Source organism: Bufo gargarizans, chromosome 8 (assembly GCF_014858855.1).
Source record: "Bufo gargarizans isolate SCDJY-AF-19 chromosome 8, ASM1485885v1, whole genome shotgun sequence".
Lineage (NCBI taxonomy): Eukaryota > Metazoa > Chordata > Amphibia > Anura > Bufonidae > Bufo > Bufo gargarizans.
The window spans coordinates 59,160,574-59,172,722 of NC_058087.1; the positions used below are offsets into that span (position 1 = coordinate 59,160,574).

At 43.2% G+C, this 12,149-nt stretch overlaps 1 protein-coding gene across 3 annotated transcripts in view; it reads right to left on the bottom strand.

Annotated features, from left to right (window-relative positions):
- Window positions 1-12,149, bottom strand: part of LOC122944520 (probable phospholipid-transporting ATPase IIB) — a 302,414-nt gene that overhangs the window by 90,207 nt on the left and 200,058 nt on the right. The gene's annotated exons all lie outside the window — the stretch shown is intronic.

Consider the following 12,149-nt stretch of genomic DNA (forward strand, 5'->3'; position numbering starts at 1 on the left):
CTTTACGTTTCAAGATGGCCGAAGTGCTATTATAAGTCATCGCAAACCTAATACCAACATTAGCAGAACAAAACAAAAAGTACTGTATTATTATTCCAAATTACACAGTATTATTGTCACTGTTTGGAACCTATCTTCTGTGTATCTATCGTTAGCAGCAACTTGGAGTTTATGTCAAATTCTTCACTACAGAAATTAGGAAAATAAAGATTGATATTTTAACATGTCACATCCCTTTGCTTGCTCAGAGATAGTATCACAGAGGGATTAATGCTAAAACAGAGTAACTCAACTGGTGGACCGTGGTTGTCACTTGTCCTGATCCCTGTATGTCCTGCTCTCAATCGTACCTGTGTCTACAGCTTCTTGCTTCACCATTCCCCTGTCATCCATGGTTCAGCGCAATCAGGTGCGACGTAGTGATGTCATCGAGCCTGCTGTGCTGAGCCACAGACCGCACAGCGAGGAGCAGACCTACTCTGTTCATTGGGGAAAGATTAGGTCGTGAGCATTTAAATTGGAGGCGATACGGAGCATTACTAAGTGGGGGGCACTTTATGGTGCATTATATTGTGGGGAAGCCATTAGAAGCCATCACTTTGTTAAGGGGCAGTTAAGGAGTCATCACTCTGGTGGGGGCACTTAAGTGGACATCATACTGTGTGGGAGGTACTTAAAGGGGTTGTGTAACCTCAACCTTTTTATGATGTGTAGAGATGTAATGCAAGTCACTTACCAAAGTGGTTGCATTAGCAATAATGCCTCCAGTCTTTATTTTATTTTACTTTTGCTTGTTTTAGACCCTGCTCTTCTATAGGGGTTACAGCCACCACTACAATGCAGCAGCGGTGGCCGGGATCATGGGAATGAGTGTACATAGGCTCGTGCTCATGCGCAGTAGCTCCCTTTCTCGCCACCTCATATCACCTCTGTCAGTAGCCCCTCTTTAAAGCCGCCTCCTATGTCCTCAGGTTTTTAGTAAAGAACAGCTCCAGGGCATGCACCTTGGAGCTGTTCTCTACAGGTATGAATATGGCTGGGGTGCGCTGGAGTGATTACATCAGTCAAGCGCTGCATGCACTGTCAATCAAGTACAGAGTGAACGCCACTTGACTGATCCAAAACTGCACGGCTAAGGAGCACTGAACTAGGAAGGTGAGACAATCCCTTTAAAGGTTGTAATACTGTGTGGGAGCCACTAATAGGGGTTCTCCGGACTTTTAACCCCTTCCCGCGCAGCGCCGTAATAGTACAACGCAGCGGGACGTGACTTGCGTCCAGAGCCGTACTATTACGGCGCGACGAACACCCGGGAACCATATTAGCTTTCCTGCTGAAAAGAAGAAAGAAGAAGAACATCTGGAATAGCTGCACAGATTTTTTTTCATTTGCAGCTGTTCCAGATCCCTAAACCTGCCGTTCCTGTCCCTTACCGACCCCCCTACCTCCCAGCCCCCTCATCCTTTTTTTACGGATGCCATTTAGTCCATGCACTTTTTTTGGTATTTTTATTTTTTTTCTTACCATTTTCCAGCTTTGCACCACTTTTTATGCATGCAAGCTGTGACCGCGGAGTGCTGTTCAGTGCATTATTCTTTGCGTTTTTTTTTTGTTTCCATATCTGTGCTGATTTTTTTGCCAATTTTTTTTGTTAAAAAAAAAGAACTTGTATTTAGGGCTTTATATAAATATATACAGAGTTTTATATATATATATATATATATATATGTTACATTTTTAGCCAGTGTTCACTGTAGTGAATTTTTATACAACAGTTTTTGCATGCATGCACGATCTGTGTGCGTGCCTGCTGCAGAGCACCGATCAGTAGTGTGCTCAGTAGCATCTGCACATTTTTTAATTTTTTTTTTTTTTTAAACATTTTTCCTGGTGTTAAAAAAGACCTGTAGTTAGTAGTGGATAGTTACTACATACACATACCCCTCACACTAAATAAATGTTTACATATATTTCACCTGTCACACCCCAATAAAATAAACTGTTTAATCCTAAGAACTTGTTGTTGCCTCTATTCTGCGTCCACTAATCCTGTCTACCAGAGCGAAAACCCACAATCTGTATAGGTGAGTCCCTGGTACATTTTAAGGGGAGGGTAAGATTCCGCCAGTACCTGCCCAGCAAGCGAGCAAGGTACGGCATAAAAATGTATAAACTCTGTGAGAGTAACTCTGGGTACACAAATAGGTTTCAGGATGAAGGGAAAGACTCCTGGATTGAACCCCCAGAATGCCCCCCCTGTCCTAGGAGTTAGTGGGAATATAGTGTGGAACTTACTGCACCCACTGCTGGATAAGGGTTACCACCTCTATGTGGACAACTATTATACCAGCATAACACTATTTATGTCCTTAACTACCAGAGGTACTGTGGTGTGCGGGAACAGTACGCAAAAATCAGAGAGGACTCCCTAGATTCCTGGTAGGGCAACAACTGAGAAAGGGTGAAAGCAGGGCTCTCCTCCATGAGAACATGCTGGTGGTTAAAGGGGTTTGCCACTCTCCAAGTACTTGCTACTACTGTGTGGGATGCAGGGAAAAAGTTAATTTTCTAATATATGTCATTAAGCAGATCTGCCTGTTTTTTTATCTTAAGACATGCCCCCTGAGCCCGCTCTGCCCTGCAGCCAAATCTGTCCATAGCTGCAAGCGACATGGAGGAGCTTCACAACAAGCTCGTCCATGCCAGATGATCTGTGCAGTCTATCTGCGCCTGCGCACTTCTCCCTAACCTGTAATAGCAGAGAATGTACAGTCTGCTCCCATCACTGGTGCCCTCCGAGTGTGAAAGAAATCAGCAGCTAGTAGAGGAGGATGTGCTTCCCTGAAGTTCTCTGCCATAACACCCTCCTGAGCCCCTGCATACAGTAGGCATTTGTAAGATTTTTTTCCAGAGCTTAGATTTGACCAACTAAATATATATATATACATGTGTGTTATATATTTACAGTATATACATAATTATATGTGCATATAAACCATATATATACAAACCGGATTCCAAAAAAGTTGGGACACTATACAAATCGTGAATAAAAACTGAATGCAATGATGTGGAGGTGCCAACTTCTAATATTTTATTCAGAATAGAACATAAATCACGGAACAAAAGTTTAAACTGAGAAAATGTACCATTTTAAGGGAAAAATATGTTGAATCAGAATTTCATGGTGTCAACAAATCCCCAAAAAGTTGGGACAAGGCCATTTTCACCACTGTGTGGCATCTGCCCTTCTTCTTACAACACTCAACAGACGTCTGGGGACTGAGGAGACCAGTTTCTCAAGTTTAGAAATAGGAATGCTCTCCCATTCTTGTCTAATACAGGCCTCTAACTGTTCAATCGTCTTGGGCCTTCTTTGTTGCACCTTCCTCTTTATGATGCGCCAAATGTTCTCTATAGGTGAAAGATCTGGACTGCAGACTGGCCATTTCAGTACCCGGATCCTTCTCCTACGCAGCCATGATGTTGTGATTGATGCAGAATGTGGTCTGGCATTATCTTGTTGAAAAATGCAGGGTCTTCCCTGAAAGAGATGACGTCTGGATGGGAGCATATGTTGTTCTAGAACCTGAATATATTTTTCTGCATTGATGATGCTTTTCCAGACATGCAAGCTGCCCATGCCACACGCACTCATGAAACCCCATACCATAAGGCCCCATGCACACGGCCGTGTTTCACGGCCGTGTGCGGGCCGTGGAACCGCGGCCTGGATCCCTCCTGAGAGCAGGAGCGCACGGCGTTACTGGTTGCTATGACGCCGTGCACTCCCTGCTGCCGGCACAGTACAGTAATACACTGGTATAGATCATACCAGTGTATTACTGTACTGTGCCGGCAGCAGGGAGCGCACGGAGTCATAGCAACCAGTGACGCCGTGCGCTCCTGCTCTCAGGAGGGATCCAGGCCGCGGTTCCACGGCCCGCACACGGCCGTGAAACACGGCCGTGTGCATGGGGCCTAAGAGATGCAGGCTTCTGAACTGAGCGTTGATAACAACTTGGGTTGTCCTTGTCCTCTTTGGTCCGGATGACATGGCGTCCCAGATTTCCAAAAAGAACTTCGAATCGTGACTTGTCTGACCACAGAACAGTCTTCCATTTTGCCACACTCCATTTTAAATGATCCCTGGCCCAGTGAAAACGCCTGAGCTTGTGGATCTTGCTTAGAAATGGCTTCTTCTTTGCACTGTAGAGTTTCAGCTGGCAACGGCGGATGGCACGGTGGATTGTGTTCACTGACAATGGTTTCTGGAAGTATTCCTGAGCCCATTCTGTGATTTCCTTTACAGTAGCATTCCTGTTTGTGGTGCAGTGTCGTTTGAGGGCCCGGAGATCACGGGCATCCAGTATGGTTTTACGGCCTTGACCCTTACGCACAGAGATTGTTCCAGATTCTCTGAATCTTCGGATGATGTTATGCACAGTTGATGATGATAGATGCAAAGTCTTTGCAATTTTTCGCTGGGTAACACCTTTCTGATATTGCTCCACTATCTTTCTGCGCAACATTGTGGGAATTGGTGATCCTCTACCCATCTTGGCTTCTGAGAGACACTGCCACTCTGAGAAGCTGTTTTTATACCCAATCATGTTGCCAATTGACCTAATTAGTGTTAATTGGTCTTCCAGCTCTTTGTTACGCAAAAATTTTCTTTTTCCAGACTCTTATTGCTACTTGTGCCAACTTTTTGGGGATTTGTTGACACCTTGAAAATTTAAATCAACGTATTTTTCCTTTAAAATGATACATTTACTCGGATTAAACGTTTGATCTGTCATCTACGTTCTATTACAAATAAAATATTGACATTTGCCCTCTCCACATCATTGCATTCAGTTTTTATTCACAATTTGTTTAGTGTCCCAACTTTTTTGGAATCCGGTTTGTATATATATATATATATATATATATATACATATACACCAAAAGTTTGGACACACCTTCTCATTCAAAGAGTTTTCTTTATTTTCATGACTATGAAAATTGTAGATTCACACTGAAGGCATCAAAACACATGTGGAATTATATACATAACAAAAAGTGTGAAAAAACTGAAAATATGTCATATTCTAGGTTCTTCAAAGTAGCCACCTTTTGCTTTGATTACTGCTTTGCACACTCTTGGCATTCTCTTGATGAGCTTCAAGAGGTAGTCACCTGAAATGGTTTTCACTTCACAGGTGTGCCCTGTCAGGTTTAATAAGTGGGATTTCTTGCCTTATAAATGGGGTTGGGACCATCAGTTGCGTTGTGGAGAAGTCAGGTGGATACACAGCTGATAGTCCTACTGAATAGACTGTTAGAATTTGTATTATGGCAAGAAAAAATCTGCTAAGTAAAGAAAAACGAGTGGCCATCATTACTTTAAGAAATGAAGGTCAGTCAGTCCGGAAAATTGGGAAAACTTTGAAAGTGTCCCCAAGTGCAGTCACAAAAACCATCAAGCGCTACAAAGAAACTGGCTCACATGCGGACCGCCCCAGGAAAGGAAGACCAAGAGTCACCTCTGCTGTGGAGGATAAGTTCATCGGAGCCATCCAGCCTCAGAAATCGCAGGTTAACAGCAGCTCAGATTAGAGACCAGGTCGATGCCACACAGAGTTCTAGCAGCAGACACATCTCTAGAACAACTGTTAAGAGGAGACTGTGTGAATCAGGCCTTCATGGTAGAATATCTGCTAGGAAACCACTGCTAAGGACAGGCAACAAGCAGAAGAGACTTGTTTGGGCTAAAGAACACAAGGAATGGACATTAGACCAGTGGAAATCTGTGCTTTGGTCTGATGAGTCCAAATTTGAGATCTTTGGTTCCAACCACTGTGTCTTTGTGCAATGCAGAAAAGATTAACTGATGGACTCTACATGCCTGGTTCCCACCGTGAAGCATGGAGGAGAAGGTGTGATGGTGTGGGGGTGCTTTGCAGGTGACACTGTTGGGGATTTATTCAAAATTGAAGGCATACTGAACCAGCATGGCTGCAACAGTATCTTGCAGCGGCATGCTATTCCATCCGGTTTGCGTTTAGTTGGACCATCATTTATTTTTCAACAGGACAATGACCCCAAACACACCTCCAGGCTGTGTAAGGGCTATTTGACCATGAAAGAGTGTGATGGGGTGCTGCCCCAGATGACCTGGCCTCCACAGTCACCGGACCTGAACCCAATAGAGATGGTTTGGAGTGAGCTGGACCGCAGAGTGAAGGCAAAAGGGCCAACAAGTGCTAAGCATCTCTGGGAACTCCTTCAAGACTGTTGGAAGACCATTTCAGGTGACTACCTCTTGAAGCTCATCAAGAGAATGCCAAGAGTGTGAAAAGCAGCAATCAAAGCAAAAGCTGGCTACTTTGAAGAACCTAGAATGAGACATATTTTCTGTTGTTTCACACTTTTTTGTTATGTATATAATTCCACATGTGTTAATTCATAGTTTTGATGCCTTCAGTGTAAATCTACAATTTTCATAGTCATGAAAATAAAGAAAACTCTTTGAATGAGAAGGTGTGTCCAAACTTTTGGTCTGTACTGTGTATATATATATAATATATAAAGCTGAGTGTATGTGTGTGTATGTATGTATGTATGTGTGTGTATGTATGTCCGCTAAAGGAATCCGTACTGTCGCATTTACAATTATGAAATTTGGCACACAGGTACACCAGGTGTCCGGGAAGGTTTTAGACCAGGTCTCAGCTCTCTAGGATGTACCATTCCTGAGATATTCCCCAAAAATGCCAATAGAAGCTTGGTCACATGACCCTTATCAGCCAATAGAAGCTCGCAGGTCCTTCAGCCTCCACATACAAAGTTTTACTCCAGGTTTTCATAACAACCCGGCCATTTATTTTCACTGCTGTAGGGGAGCTTTAAAGGAAATCGGTCACCAGGATAATCGCTATTGAAGTAAAGCCATGGCCTAATAGCACTTAGTACCTTATTTCAAGATGTGCCTTTGTTGCAATAATAGATGTTTTTATCCTCTGAAAATTCTGTTTATTTGGTATGCAAATGAGCCAGTAAGGTGCCCAGAGGGGCGTCACTCTTGCAGGAAGGAGCCTAGACACGCCCCCTGCCACAATGTGTCCACCCTCAAAAGACTCAAAACCCCTCCCCTAGGTCCCGCTAAGCCACACCCTGATCTGGTTAGGCCACACCCCCTTCCACTCCTGAGCTGACTGGGGGTGGGAGGGAGGTTGACTTTCTCCCTGTAGCTTACACTCAGATAGCAAAGTGCGGCTGTCTTAGAGTGAGCTGATCAAAAGGACACGCCCCATCCAGTTAGGCCACGCCCCCTACCACAGTGTGTGTGTGTGTGTATGTATGTATATATATATATATATATATATACACACATATATATACACAGGTGAAACTCGAAAAATTAGAATATTGTGCAAAAGTTAACTTATTTCAGTAATGCAACTTAAAATTAGAATATTGTGTAAAGGCTCAAAGTGTCACACTCTAGTCAGCTAATTAATTCATACCCCCTGAGCAAAGGGTACCTGAGATTGTGACTTTGGGGTTTTCATAAGCTGTAAGCAATAACCATCCAAATTATAAAAAATAAAGGCTTGAAATATCTTGCTTTGCATGTAATGAGTCTATCTCATATTAGATTCACCTTTTAAGTTTTTAGTTTTTTTATGTTTAAAGGGACCGTCCAGATCTATTGATGAAACATTCTCAGAATAGGTCATAAGTATCTGATCGGTGGGACCTGACAACTGGCATCCCCGCTAATCAGCTGGATGAAGAGGAGGCAGTGCTCCATGCGAGCGCTGCTTCCTCTTCATTACACTGCTTGTCGTCTCGCAAGTGCAGTGTAATAAAAGTACGGTACTCACTCCATTCAGGTGAATGGAGACAGTGCTTGTAATTATACTACGTCTCTGCTCCAGAGGAGACAACGCATAGTGTAATGACCAGGAAGCACCGCCTCCTCTTTATACAGTTGATCGGCAGGGTGCCGCGTGCCGGACCCCTTCCGATCAGATATTGATGACCTATCTTGATAATAGGTCATGAATATATATGGAAGGACAACCCCTTTCATCCCTTCAGGACCAGGCCATTTTCCATTTTTTTTGTTTTGGCCTTCCTGGAGCCATAATTTTATCATTTTCCATTCAAATAGCTGTATGAGGGGGGGCTTTTTTTTTTTTTGCGGGACAAATAGTATTTTTTATTCGCACCATGTACTTTTGAATTTGCTGTGATATAAAGCTGTAAAATCCAGATGCGGTGTAATGTAAAAAAAATTATAAATAAATCTGCCACAGTGTAATTACAGTGATACCACATTTGCAATTTTTTTCTTTTAATACTGAAAAAGATCATAAAAAAAAATATATTCTTTTCTTTGCATCTCCATATTCTGATCCCCATTTCTGTTTTAGAATTCTGTCTACGTTGATGAATGAGGGCTAATTTTTTTGCGTTGTGCTCTGTAGTTTTATTATTTATACCACTTTGGAGTGTGTGGATAAGTGGATTTTTGATAACTGTTTATTTTTTTAATGAAGCAATGAAAAAAATAAAATTGGGCATTTAGATTTTCTTTTTTTCAGTTATACTGTCCACCCTATGGGATACATATTTGAATAGCTTTTTTTTTTTTAAGGTGGTGGTGCCAAAGATAATTTATTGTCACAGTGCGGAGTTCCAGGAGGCGGGGACGCGCTTGCGTAATCAGCGTGCCCGGCGTCGCCCATACCCGTGGCAACCTCATGAGGGCTGAGCTTGGAACTCAGGAGTCATGTGACGCTGGCCACGTCACATGACTCCACTAGCGCCCTATTTAAACAGGCAATCTGATGGCCACAGATTGCCTGTTATTGAGGTCCTTCCTGCGATATTACTTACCCGGTTTGTTGTCCCTGCTTGTCTTCTGATTACTCGTCAGTATTATCCCTTGGTCTTGGCGTTTTCTCCTGGTTCTGACTCCGGCTTCTCCTGACGATCCTCCGCTCACTCCTCTAGTACCGTGCTTCTCTCTTGGTTTTTGACTCTGCTCGTTTGACTTCTCTGTTGCATGTTTTCTCTGTCGTCCCTGCACTTATCCTAGCTGAGGGTTTGTCGACCAGTTGTCCCATGTCGCTAGGACTTGCGAGGCAAGTAGGCAGGGACAGTGGAGCGGGTTGAGCTCAGTGGTCACTTTCCCACCCCCTGTGTGTGTGACATTTATATTTTTACTTTATATTTATTTTTATCTTTATTTTGGAGAAAGAGGGATGATTTTAATTGTAATATTTTAAAAGTCCTCCTAATTTAAAAGCCCTTCTAAGGGATCTGAACATGTAATCTTTAGATCTTTGCTTCTCCTATAGACTGCTGTGAATTAGCATTTGCAGTCTAAGGGCTAGTAATTTTTTTTTCTCACAAATGTGTGCTTTGAAATCCCTTCTCTAGTATTTCTACCTTCTGTGAGACACCTGTTTGCTGAAAAGTACCCTTTTCACAACTTAAAATGTTCGTACGGGGGTGATCTTTCTGAAATGGGGTCACTTGTTGGGGTTTTTAATATCTGGGGACCTCAGGAATTTATTTAATGCGACATGGCAGCTAAAATTCATGTCTGTTTATTCAGGCCTGCAAAAAAAAGTTTTTGCACTTTGCATCTAGAGCCCTGGTGTGCTCGAATACAGCAGGCTACGAGCACATATGGGTTTTTTGCAAAAAGAAGAGAAAATGGAGAAAATATACTGGGGTGCATTTTCTCCTTTAACTCCTTGTGAAAGTGAAAAATTCGGGTCTGCTAGTAATTTTTACAAATGTGTGCTTTGAAATCCCTTCTCTAGTATTTCTACCTTCTGTGAGACACCTGTTTGCTGAAAAGTACCCTTTCCACCACTTAAAATGTTTATACGGGGTGCTCTTTCCGAAATGGTGTCACTTGTTGGGGTTTTTCATTTCTGGGGACCTCAGGAATTTATTTAATGCGACATGGCACCTAAAATACATGTCTGCCAATTCAGGTCAGCAAAATCCATATTTAGCTGTTTGACTCTAGAGCCCTGTCATGCGCCCATAAATAATAATTTTTTTTAGCACATATGGGGTGTTTGCATATTCAGGGGAAAATGGGGAAGAAAATGTGGGGTGCAATTTGTCCTGTTTTTTTTTTCAGATTTTTTTTTAATTTTCACAGCCAAGCGTTTCCTAATTCTGTGAAGCGCCTGATGGGTCAAAGTGCTCACTAGACACCTTGAAATATTCCTTGAGAGGTGTAGTTTCTGGAATGGGGTCACTTTTTGGAGATTTCCACTCTAGGGGTACCTCAGGGTGTGTTCAATTGCAAGATGACGCCTGTCAATTATTCAGGTGAAAACTGCCTTCCAGAAGCCATTTAGTCCTCCTTTCCTTCTAAACTCTGTGGTACACCCATATAGCAGTATACAAACACATATGGGGTTATTGCTGTAATCAGGAGAAAATGGGCAATAAATTACGGGGTGCATTTTCTCCAGTTCCCCCTTGCAAAAAAGGGAAAAATCTGGGCCTGTCATTTACTTACTTAAGGTGCCCAACGGGAGGTCCGTTAATACAGGGTGCCCGGCCGCACTCCTCGCTGTCCGGTGCACAGCACCGACTTCTACAGCTCAGCGCCGCCTCTGCAATCCTCCGGAGCCTAGTGGGCAGGCGTGGGATCTGGCAGAGGGACGGGGAGGATTGCGGAGGCGGCGCTGAGCTGTAGAAAGCGGCGCTGAAGACAGGGAAGGCGGCGCTGGGCACCTGACGGGGAGGGGTGCAGCCGGGCACCCTGTATTAACAGACCTCCCCTTGGGCACCTTAAGTAAGTGATTGACAGGTTATAAAAAAACTGTTTTTTGGGCAAATAGAGCCACAGTGAGGTTAAATAAGGCCAGCTTAGGATTCTTCTTATTAGTCTGGACATGAGCATATGTTTAGGTTAGAGGGGTTAAATCTGATGACAGAATCCCTTTAAGGATCACAAAAAGTTAAGGATATTTGGCTTGTAGGTGAAATTTCAGAATGAACTTAAAATGCACTCAAACCTTTACAGGTGAACTTAATGTGACCTTCTGTAAACTTTTGAATGCACATATCCAACTGTTCAATGTTTCAGTACTTTTTTAACAACTTGCTGTTCTCTAACAAGGAGCTTAACGGCAAAATTCACAACAGGTATTTGATCCATGAATCGCTCAATACATTTATTGGTTCAATTAAAATTGGTATATAAACAGTCCTTCTCATTATGCTGTTCACATTTTGACATCATGAGACTAAGACGACACCTCGCCATTGTGAGGCTTCAAGCAGGATGTTCTCAGACGGAAGTGACCACTGAGCTTGGAGTGTCACAGAGTGTCATCAGCAGGTTGCAATAGAGATATAGAGAGACTGAAAGAGTCACAGAAAGGCATAGAAGTGGACGTCCTTTGGCTACATCCCACACTAATGGCCTCTTTATTGTGAACAATACCCTGTGGAACCAGATAATGAATGCCACACAACTCCAGGCATATTTAAGGGAGGTGAGAGGTACCCAAGTGTCACGTCAGACCTTTCAAAACCATTTACATCAGCGTGGTCTGCATGCTAGATGACCTGCAAGGGTACTTGACCACACCACCAGGCAAAGGAGTCATCGACTTGAATGGGTCTGGGAGCATTTACGTTGGATGAGGGACCAGTGGGCCTCAGTACTGTTCACTGATGAAAGTCTATTCACACTGAGCAGAAATAATGGCCGCCAACAATGTTGAAGACGTCAAGGAGAGCGCTATGCATCAGCCACTGTTGTCAACAGATGAGTCTTTGGTGGTGGTACTACAGTGTGGGCAGGTGTGTCTAGTCAATACAGAACTGCCCTGCACTTTATGAATGGTACAGTGACAAGCCCATACTACTTGAATAACATCATTAATCCAGTCATTGTGCCTCAGCATGAACAACACAGGCCTAATTTCATCTTCATGGATGACAATGGCCAGCTCCTTGAGGTCACATCATTAGGGAACGCTTGCTGGAGACTGGGGTACCTCAAATGGAGTCGTCTGCAATTTCTCCAGACTTGAACCCCATTGAAAACCTATAGGATTAGCTGAGTCGCCGTGTAGAGGCTCGTAACTTTGTACCGCAGAACCTCAATGACCTGA